Source organism: Cricetulus griseus, chromosome X (assembly GCF_003668045.3).
Source record: "Cricetulus griseus strain 17A/GY chromosome X, alternate assembly CriGri-PICRH-1.0, whole genome shotgun sequence".
NCBI classification, from domain to species: Eukaryota; Metazoa; Chordata; class Mammalia; order Rodentia; family Cricetidae; genus Cricetulus; species Cricetulus griseus.
In genome coordinates this window covers 115,147,406-115,158,558 of record NC_048604.1, presented here as the reverse complement: position 1 = coordinate 115,158,558, position 11,153 = coordinate 115,147,406, and the positions used below count along the sequence as shown (strand labels likewise).

At 40.9% G+C, this 11,153-nt stretch overlaps 1 long non-coding RNA gene across 1 annotated transcript; it reads right to left on the bottom strand.

Moving 5' to 3' along the window:
* Nucleotides 1-764: 764 nt before the first annotated feature.
* Nucleotides 765-2,747, bottom strand: LOC113837748. The gene is made up of 2 exons (XR_003488465.2): nucleotides 2,547-2,747; nucleotides 765-1,378 (listed from the first exon to the last, which is right to left on the bottom strand). It is a non-coding gene; the product is annotated as an uncharacterized LOC113837748 (long non-coding RNA).
* Nucleotides 2,748-11,153: the final 8,406 nt, after the last annotated feature.

The window sequence follows — 11,153 nt, the reverse complement described above, 5'->3', positions numbered from 1 at the left end:
AGAATCCAAACACAGGTCCTCAGGTTTTCTTCTTCCTTCCTTCCTTCCTTCCTTTCTTCCTTCCTTCCTTCCTTCCTTCCTTCCTTCCTTCCTTTCTTTCTTTCTCTCTTTCCTTTTTGGTTTTTCAAGACAGGGTTTCTCTGTATAGCTTTGGAACCTCTCCTGGCACTTGCTCTGTAGACCAGACTGGCCTCGAACTCACGGAGATCAGCCTGCCTCTGCCTCTCAAGTGCTGGGACTAAAGGTGTGTGCCACCACCACCCAGTGGTCTTCTGGTTTTCATAGCAAATGCTTTACCCACTCTACTGACCCTTCTCAGTGGTGCTCACATTTCTTTCTATGAATTGACTTTCAGATGCTTCTGATCTCCTAAGAATTTCAGTTGTTAATAATTCTCTTGAGTCAACCCCTCCACATAACCCCAATCAAAGTGAAAAACTGTGTTGTCTGACCTAGATTACAATGTGGAGGGGTTTTGCTAGTTGTTTTCTCTGAATTCCATTGTATCCTTGAGAAATACCTAATTTTTGCATTTTTATAGAAGGCAGAGATACCTCCTTGTATAGAATTAAGAATACTGAATTCATACTTTTCCATATCGCTTGTAGCTTAAATCTGAGGACATGACTACAGTCTGCCAAGCAGATGAATTTGTCAGTATAACCAACTTTGAACTGAAACTTATATTATACAAATCTTCTCCTTTGGATGATGGCTTAGATATTTTTCTATTGCTGTGACTAAAACACCATGATAAAGGCAACTTATAAAAGAATGCATTTAATTGGGCTTACACTTTCAAAGGGTTAGAGTCCATGATGGTGGATCAGAGGGTTCACATCTTGTAGCATAAGCAGGAGGCAAGAGAGCACACTGTGAATGGCATGAGTCTTTTGAAACATCAAGGTCTGCCACCAGCTACACACCTCTTCCAACAAGGCCATTTTATTTTTTCCTAATATTTCCCAAACAACTCGTTCCAAGTATTTTTTTAAAAATTGCCTATGGGGTGTAGGGGAACCTGTAGCCAGCCCCTAAGCAGGCGTGCCCTGGGCCGGCTGGCTAGGTCGCTCTGTAAGTAAGGCTTTTCCATATTAAATACCCTTATACTTCTACTTGGCTCCATATTGGTAATTTCCCACTTTAATGGGACATTCTCATTCAAACTACCTGTATTAATCAGGGTTCCCTAGAGTAACAGAGATTTATTAGAATGATTTACAGGCTGCCATCCAGCTAATCCAACAATGGCTGCCTGTGGAAGGGAAGTCCAAGAATTCAGTAGTAGCTCAGTCCACACAGCTGTATATCTCAGCTGGTCTTCAGTATATCTTGGAATCCCAAAGACGTAGGCCCCAATGCCAGTAAAGGAATGGACCTGCTAGCAAGGTAAGAGCAATCAGACGAAGAACAAAAGCTTCCTTCTCCCATGCCCTTATGTAGGCTTCCAACAGATGTGGCCCAGAACAAAGGCCTGTGTCTACCTACATCAAAGGTCTGGACTAGAAGTGGATCCACCCATTTCAAATCAAGCAAAAAAATCCCTCACAGGTGTGCTCTGCATTTCTAGATTCCAGTTAATTCCAAATGTAGTCAAGTTGACAGCAAAGAATAGTCATCACAAGTCCACCCTTTGTTAAGTTGATACACAATCATATCTCCTTATGTCATGATTCATTTCCAAATGAAAAACAATAACCAGGCCAAATTAACAACTAAACATAATATAACAATCTCACATAAAATCGCAGAAGCATTATATATTTAACCAGGTCATAATTATACCTAACGTGATATACCAATCCCTTGTACAACCACAAATGAATTACAAATTTAGGGTAGATGGCAATGTCCCTTGAGGGAAATACTTTTAACATCTCAAACCTAAATGTGATAACCATTGATACTGTCTTAACAGATTTTACATCTTATGATAAAGAAATTGAGGAAGAAACTGGGCAGTGGTGGCGCATGCCTTTAGTCCCAGCACTCGGGAGGCAGAGACAAGAGGATCTCTGTGAGTTTGAGACCACCCTGGTCAACAGAATGAGTTCCAGGACAGCCTCCAAAGCCATAGAGAAACCCTGTCTCAAAAAAACGAAGAAGAAGAAGAAGAAGAAGAAGAAGAAGAAGAAGAAGAAGAAGAAGAAGAAGAAGAAGAAGAAGAAGAAGAAGAAATTGAGGAAGAAACCACAAATATCTGTAAAAATGCATTCTTAACAAAATACGACAGAAACACTCATGTCACCTATAATTCTCAGTTCTGTAACTGGTCATGTGACCTTAGCTTGTATTTATAACTACCTTCTTCCACTACCTCAGCCTTGGCATTCTGTATTCCCTCCCCCCTGGCAAGAACCTCAGGAGGGCTTGGCTCTTTTCCAGCAGCCTCGTTTTTTCAGTAGGAGTGACTCATACCTTCATTCCTGATTGGGTCTGTGCCCTTTGTCATCCTGCATGGATTAAGCTGTTGTAGTTTAATCATGGGGCATGGTAGTGCCAAGAGACTAAAGGATCTCCTGCACTCCAGACATAATCTTTCTTACCTCCATTGTGGAGAAGCAATCCAATTTCCCCTTGGTAATCTGAATCAATCACCCTTTTCTTAGCTTGTTGGCTTAAGGGTATTAGAAGCCCAAAGCGGCCAGGGGTGAGTCTGAGCTTCCAGTTCAATGGATGTTTATTGTGGCTCACGGCAGGAGCACTCCCCACTCTGGAACCAAAAATTCTAGGCCAACAGAACTTAAAGTTGCAGGAACAGGAAGAAAAAAAATTCCTAGTGAGTCATCAGAGATGATAGTGTGTGGGACTATTTCCTTTTCCACCCCTTGATTCCTGGACCTGTGGATCCTGATTATGGAAGAAACAAACACCATATATTGGATGCTGAATCCAAGTATATATCACCTTCTGGAGAACCCTGACCAAGCCCTCCAGGCTGCTGCCATCTAATTGGCACTGTAACTGTGTCTTCAAAGGATCATTCTCTTTCTATCAGGCCAGCTGCTTCAGGATGGTGGAGAACGTGGGAAAACCAGTGGAATCCATGATTGTGTGACCACTGTCTCACTTTTCTGACTGTTACAGTGACATATTCCACTGAATGGAATACCATGAGAGTAGGTAAGGCATTCTATAAGTCCACAGATGGTGGTTTTGGCAGAAGCATTATGTGTAGGAAAGGCAAATCCATAATCAGAATAAGGATCTACTCCAGTAAAGAAAAACATTGTCCTTTCCATGGAGGAAGTTGTCCAATGTAGTCAACCTGATTTCAATTCGTCACCCCAGAGAACAGTACCATATCTGGGTCTTAGTTTCATCTCTGATTTTGGCAGATGTGGCATCAGCAGCAGCTGTAGCCAGGTCAGTCTTGCTGAGTGGAACTCCACATTGTTGAGCCCATGCGTAACCCCCATCTCTGCCACCATGGCCTCTTTGTTTATGAGCCCAGTGGGCAATGACAGGAATGGCTTGGAGAAGAGGCTGACTGTCCACTGAAATGGTCATCCTATCTACTTGATTATTGAATTTCTCCTCTGCTGAAGTCACCTTTTGATGAGCATTTACATGGGACACAAGTATCTTCACATCCGTCGCCCATTTACAGAGATCTATCCATATACTTTTTTCCCAGATGTCTTTCTCACCAATTTTCTATTCATGAAGAATCTACAAGCAGCAGGAGAGAGAGAGAGAGAGAGAGCTTGAGCATTTGAAATCCCCAAATCCCACCTCCAGTGACACACCTCCTCCAACAAGACCACACCTACTCCAACAAGGGTACACCTCTAAATCCTTGTCAAGTAGTGCCATTCCCTGATGACCAGGCATTCAAATCTATGGGGCCATTCCTATTCAAACCACTACATTCTTCTCCCTGGACCCCATAGGCTTGTAGCCATACCATAATGCAGACATGCATTTATTCCAGCTTCAAAAGTCCTCAAGTCTATCACAGTCTCAACAATATTTAAAAGTCCAAAGCTCAAAGTCTTTTTGGAGACTCACAGCTATCTCTTAACTGAAATTCCCTGGGAAAAATCAAAATTAAAAAAGCATACCACATACTTCTAACATACAATGTCACAGAATACACATTACCATTGCAAAAGAGAGGAAAGGGACAACAGTGAGTGAATACTTAAAACAAAACCAAACACCAGCAGGGCTGACTACAAATCCTGAATCTCCAAGTCTGATGTCAAAGTGTTCTTCAGATCTCCAGCTCCTTTCAGCTTTGTTGACTGCAACATACTTCTTGTTCTTGGGCTTGTTCCACTCCCTGTTAGCAGCTCTCCTTGGCAGGTATCCCATGACTCTGGCACCTCCAACATCTTGGGGTTTCCAAGGCAATCCAGGCTTCACCTTAACAGCTTTACCCAGAAGCCTATCTGGGCCTCCATGAAGAGACACCCCTGACACACACCTGTCCTTTCCTTAGCCATGGAGGGAGATTCCATAACCCCTTTCTTCTATCCTTGACGCTAAAGCCAGAACCATGTGGCTGAAGCTGCCAACTTCTGCTGCTTGATGGAGCTGGAACATGGCCCTCTTGTTCAAATACATTTTCACCAGCTTTCTGTTTTTGATGGTTTGCTTCCCTGCCTAAACTTGACTGCCCTGGAATTTGCTCTGTAGACCAGGTTGGCCTTGAACTCAGAGATCCACCTGGCTCTGCTTCCCAAGTGCTGGAATTAAAGCCATGTGCCACCATGCCCAGCTCTAAACTTTTCTTTAATTCCTTTTCACAAGTTAGAAGCTTAGTTGGGTTGGGTCTTGCCCTGGGGTCACCACTCCCTTTATTCCATTTAGCATCAGGGTTTTCTTTAAATTTTTTATCTCCTTGAGCACAGGACTTAGCGCTATTATACTTCCTGATGCTCATTTTCTCTTCAAACTGTACATTTTGTATTCAATATAGATCTACATAAGAGTCACCACTAATGACCACATGACAAAATCAATACTATGCTGCCCTGAAATCATTTCTGGCAATGACATTAATCCAAAACTGTTCCATTTAGCCTCGTGCAGATTTTTCAGACAAGGGCAAAAACCAGCAACATTCTTTGCCCAAGTATTACCAGAAAGATTTTTCAACCACTTGCTAATATTCTTCTCCTTTGAAACCTTTTAAGCAGGTCCATGACAATCTACCTTGGTCTCAGTACTACTGTCTTCCTTGCTCCTACTTGTATGGCCCATTAATCTCCAATTAAAGTGTTCAACTTCTTTCCTAATTCAAAGACCCGAAGTCTGCATTCTGCCAACAAGCAGCATGGTCAAGCCTGTCACAGCAATACCTCAGTCCCTGGTACCAATTTCTGTCTTAGTCAATGTTCTATTGCTGTGACAAGCCATAACCATGGAAACTCTTATAAAGGGAAACACTTAATTGGCACTGGCTTATAGTTCAAAGGTTTAACCCATTATCAGCATGCAGGAAGACATGGTACTTGAGAGGCGGCTGAAAGTTCTGCATCTGAATTGGGAGGTAGCAGGAAGAGAGAAAGAGACACACTGGGACTTGCTTGAGCATTTGAACCCCAAAACCCACCCCAAGTGACACACTTCCTTCAACAAGGCCATTCCTCCTAATCCCCGTCAAGTACCACCACTCCTTAACGACCAAGCATTCTAATCGATGAGCCTACAGGGGACATTCCTATTCAAACCATCACACTACCACAGGTGATAATCATGGTTATGTCAAAATAGAGTATCCAGGGAAGCAAAGATGGGATCCTAGTGGCAGTATCCATAACGTCCAGTACCATGGAAATTTTGGCACTAACTATAATAGAGGCAGTTTAGTGTTCAATGTGTGAATCTATTGGATGATTTTCAGTACTTTTCCTGGCCCTTTATCCTATGCTCAGAATTCTAGACCTCCCAGACTAGCTATGAACTACCCAATTTCCCCCTAACATATAATTTTTTCTGTTAAATTTGACCTTAATTGTCATAACCTCAGTTCTCTATAAATATTCACAATTTCTGTTTTCTACTGACCTTTATTATAATGTTTCATATTTGAATTAAAAACAGACCAAAAAAGCAATGGTATAGTTTTACTTTACTTCAAGCAGCTGTTATGGCTCAACTAATATTTCTATAGTTTTCAATATCCTCTGTTTTATAAAATAAACTAAATCCAAATTATTTCTTGTTATTGTACATTTACTTAACATACTAAGTTCTCTGATACATTTAGACCTGATTCTCTATCTCTCTCTCTCTCTCTCTCTCTCTCTCTCTCTCTCTCTCTCTCTCTCTCTCTGTGTGTGTGTGTGTGTGTGTGTGTGTGTGTTCATCCATGTGTGTGCACGTGGAGATCAAAGGTCTATCACTCTCTACCTTGAGACAAGGTCTCTTGTTGAATTTGAAGTGTGCCATTTCCAGTAGACAGGTTGGTAATAAGGCTCTGAGACCCTCTGATCTCCCATAATGTCAGTTACTACAGATGTGTACCGCTGCATCTCGCTTTTCATGTGGATGTTGACATACAAGCTAAGGTCCTAGTGAAAAGACCCATCCAAGCCCCTTATGATGCCACTAAGACTTCATGTTATTCCTGTCCATTCATATTTAGTTAATTGTTTCCATCTTGTCTTTATGTTTTTTAAACATTTGTTGCTTGATAAATTTGCTCAACAATTACACTGAATTCTTTAGATAATTAGACAAAAATTCAACTGAAGTCGAGTTTTGCTAAAAGGAAGTCTGTAGGCACACAGCCGTCTTCGTCTTCACTTCCATTCATGTTAGATTCATTTCAAATCTGTTTTTGTATGTAGCTTACCAATCTTTATTCTTAAGTAGAAAAAAGGTACTTCTTTGAAGATTTTTATTCTTTGAACTGGTTTAATCACATGCTAATTACAAAACTAATTTAATTCACCACACTTTTGTTCACATGTACATGCTTAATAATATTTTTGGAACAAGAAATATTACACATTGAAAAGTATTCATTCCAAGGCAAAAGGTGAAGTATGATGGGGAAACAAAATATTATAAATATTTCTGTTTCCCATTTTCACACAAACCAAATTTCAAAACGATAATTTTGAGTTTTGACACATGCAATGTCTAAATCAGACAATATTTATTGCAATGTGTTATTTCTTCAGATTCCTAACATTTCTGAGTCACCACCATGACCACACAATCCTTCCCTGTGGCTATATTTAAGTCAACTGCAACAGTTCGCCTTATTACCCCACTCACTGTTGACAAGTGGTGCCTACACTGGAGATAGACAAGACTTCAGCAGATATTCTTTCTTTAGTAGAATGAGATTTCTGCAAGTTTCTGTATTGTAAATCTCTCATCATTGAGCCACTTTTACTCTAATGCTAAGCTGATCAGAAAGCATGACAGGAAAAAATAATGTGAGGATTTCAATCTGTGGCAAGTTAAATCTTTTATTTTCCTATTGCTTTCCATTTAGAAAGAAACATCAACAATGTTTTAGTCCTTGTTCTTTCAATCATGAGTATAAGGTATTAAGGAGAAATCTTCCTCTTTAAAGTGCACTTTTTTCACTTTAGTTCAGAAGTCAGGTTTTCAACTAAAATGCCACAAAAAATAATTTACAAATAATAGATCATAAGATCCTGGCTGTGTTTATTAGAATTTTACAAGTTGCAAGTGACAGATACTAAATCAGAGGAATTTGGGGCATTAATTCCAGGCAATTTATTGAATTATAAAACAAAGGAATGACATAGAGATAGCTAAATCCTCAGCGATAACTAGAATTGGGAAAGTGGGTGTTATTAGAATAGCTTCCTTCTGATTCTTTTCTTCCTCCAAGCAAAAGAGAATGAGGTTGACTCATAGTTCTCAATTCTCTGTCCATGGGAAATTGAAACATACTCTATTGTGTCAGTTAAATAAACTCTATTTGAGGTGTATATGAGAAAAATGCCAGAAAACAAAATGAAGTTCTTAATCCTTCTGTGGCTTCTAGTTGAGGGGTCACAGCTTTAAAATTCTAAGAACTCTCTGTGGTTGTCGTTGAGAAATGGGTTCATTGCTGAGACAATCAGCAATGGTCACATGAAGCTTTATAAAAAGATTGATCATGCCTCCAGATATGGAGTTTCAAAAGACAGAACATAGAAATTTGGATTTCTTCCAAATTTCCTTCCAAAGAGATTCCAATTGAAATGATTCTTGAAAGAAGCTGAAGAATGCTTCTCTGCACACACAACTATTGTGATATTTTAGCATTGGCTTGGGAATGCCATTGTGGTAGCACAAAGTTTCCCTCTAGTAACACTTCCTGCTGCGTTGGCAACAAGATCCAATCATGGCAACCAGTAAGCAACTGTAGAGTGGACATAAGACAGTTACATTGAAAAGACTGAACTTTTGCGAAGGATTGGCATGAGACAGTAACACAGGCACTGAGAAACTCAAGGGAAAATGACTCTTCTTTTTGCTGTAAGTGATGAAAAATACTTTAGAGCTTCCCAATTTTATGACAGCTTCACCCCACCCCCAGATTATATGTTTAGCAAATCTAATTTGCAAGGCGACTGGTTGATAGTGAAGATCAGTTTTATTTCTTATTGTTGACTTCTGATATTTATTATACAAGGACCTAATGGGAAGAACACTGAAAGAATTGTGGGTAAATGAGTTAAAGCAGAGTCAGCAAGGACCACTGCCTTTGTTCTGGGAGCTGCCATGCTGGGCATGGATGTTTGTGTCCCCGATTTCCTGGATGTTTTGCTCCAAGAGGTTTTTAGATTTAACATTTTGTTTAACCGACGCATCCATTTCTTCTTTTGTGCCTTCAATGCCTCAGATTGTCTTCTATCTCTTGTATTCTGTTGGTGAATCTTGCCTTTGTGGTTCCTGTTGGAGTTCCTAAATTTTTCATTTCAGAATTCCCTTTGTTTGAGTTTTCTTTATTAATTCTATTCCCACTTTCAGGTCTTGAATGGCTGTATTCATTTCCTTCCACCATTTGTATTTTCATAGATTTCTTTAATTGATTGATTTATTTCCTCTTTGAGGACTACTATAATATTCATAAAGGCTGCATTAAGATATTTTTTCTTGTGGTTCAACTAATTGGTATATTCAGGGCTTGTTGTAGCAGAGTTGCCAAGCTGTAGTAGAGACATATCATTCTGGCTGTTATTGATTGTGCTTTTACCCTGGCATCTACGAATATGGGACTGGTAAGATTATAATTCTAGATGCTGCTATCTGGTCTTGTCTTTACTGGGTGAGTGTTTTGTTTCTTGGTTTCTGTTTCTTCTCTGGTTCTTAAGAGAATGTGGTAGCTATGTGTTGCTTGATGGGAAAATCTTCTGGGATCCTGATAAGTGTGGCCACTGGTAGCTCTAGGTAAAAATGTTTTGCTGGGTATTGGGAGTTGGCACTTAGGAATGGGGATGAGCTGGGGGCAGAAGAAGAGCTTCCCAAGAGGGAGGGAAGCAGGATGTTCCACCAGGATCTGCTTAGTTAGACCCTTAGGAATAGAGGCAATGAGTGAGGAGAGATCACAGCAGTAGGTCAGCTACTTCACAGCAGGGGATGAGACTGGGGGATTGGACTTGGAGGAATTAGGAGGAGAGAGGGAAGGGAAGAGCTGTAGGCAGCCTAACTGCTTGTTCAGTTATAGTGGCCCGTGGGTTCCCAGGGAATACCTACTGGAGTTGAGGCCTGGGACACAACAATGGGTACAGGGAAGGAAGTTTGGAGGGAAAGATCTATGTGATGCACAGGGGTTTGGGATAAAGCAAAGAGTGTGAGGATGGATGTCAGAAGTGGAAGATTCTGTAGTTCCACTGGAAATGGGGGAAGGGGGAGGGAAGCTGTAGCAGGTGTCCTGTTGCAGAGCTGGGGGTGAGACTGGGAGATTTGATCTACAGGAACAGAAGGAAAGATTAAGATCTACAGTCAGCCTACCTGCTTCCCTGGCTGGAGTGGCCTGTGGATTAGCAGGGAGTGCCTGCTGGAGTTGGGCATGAGATAAGGCAATGGGTGGGGAAAAGGTGTCTTAAGGGGAAGATCTGTGTAGTTCACTAGAGATGGGGAAAGGGGGCAAGTGTGGTGATACATTATTTATGATTTATTAAAGTTTGCCTGGGGATTCAGAAAACGAAGTCAGCCTCAAGCAATAGAGATCAGGCAGTGGTGACACACACCTTTAATTCCAGCAGCCACAGAGCTAGGAAGTGGTAGTACACATCTTTAATACCCAGACTCAGGAGATAAAGGAAGACAGATCTCTGTCAGTTCAAGGCCACCCAGGGATACATTAGAGTTAATCAGTCTAAAAGAGAATTAGAACTCACACCTTTAATCCCAGGACTCAGGAGAGGTACTAAGAAAGGAACAGGGTCTCAGAGCAAGATTCACTCTCCAGCCACATTGAGAATAGGAAGACATTCAGTTTTAGGATTCTCCAGCCACCCATGCTGAGGAAAGGCTGATCCATTCAGCCTGAGGTAGTGGTAAGAGCTAGTGGCCTGCTAATTTGCTTTTCTGACCTCAGCTTGAAGTTTGTACCCCAATATCTGTCTCTATGTCTTTTATTTATTCGTACTATAGACAAGGGAGGCCTCAGCAGTTAGTCTCCTGCAGAAATGGGGTTGAGCCTGGGGATTGAATTTAGAAGAACTGAGTGGATATGGTTCATTGTTTTAAAGTTTTATTTCATTCATATGTACTTACAGAGGGCATAGGAAGTCCTAGGAGTTCTGAGAAATTTCATTCCTTTCCTGGATCAATACATGGAGAAGAAGCAGCAACAGCACCCCATAGAAGATGAACTTCAATGAAAGAAAGTGACAAAAAGAATAGTCCTCAGGTTGAGAGTGGGCTGGGTGACACTATACTGGGATGCAGTATTGGAATACTAAGTTTGCATTTACTAGGTGAAGAAGGAGCAGAAAGGACATTCCACTCAAAGGGTTTTCCAATTTAAGGTAGGAATATTGGGCTGTGTGTGTAGCTTAGTAATACAGCAAGTGGCCAACATGTATGAGGTCCAGGATTCAACTCCCAGCACTGAAATATCAACATTATTTGGTATCTAGTATTTGTCAAGGACTTCCTCTGACTGTGCCACGTGAAATATGAATGAGCATGGATATTGAAAGACATTAAGGTTCACCCATGGTGAG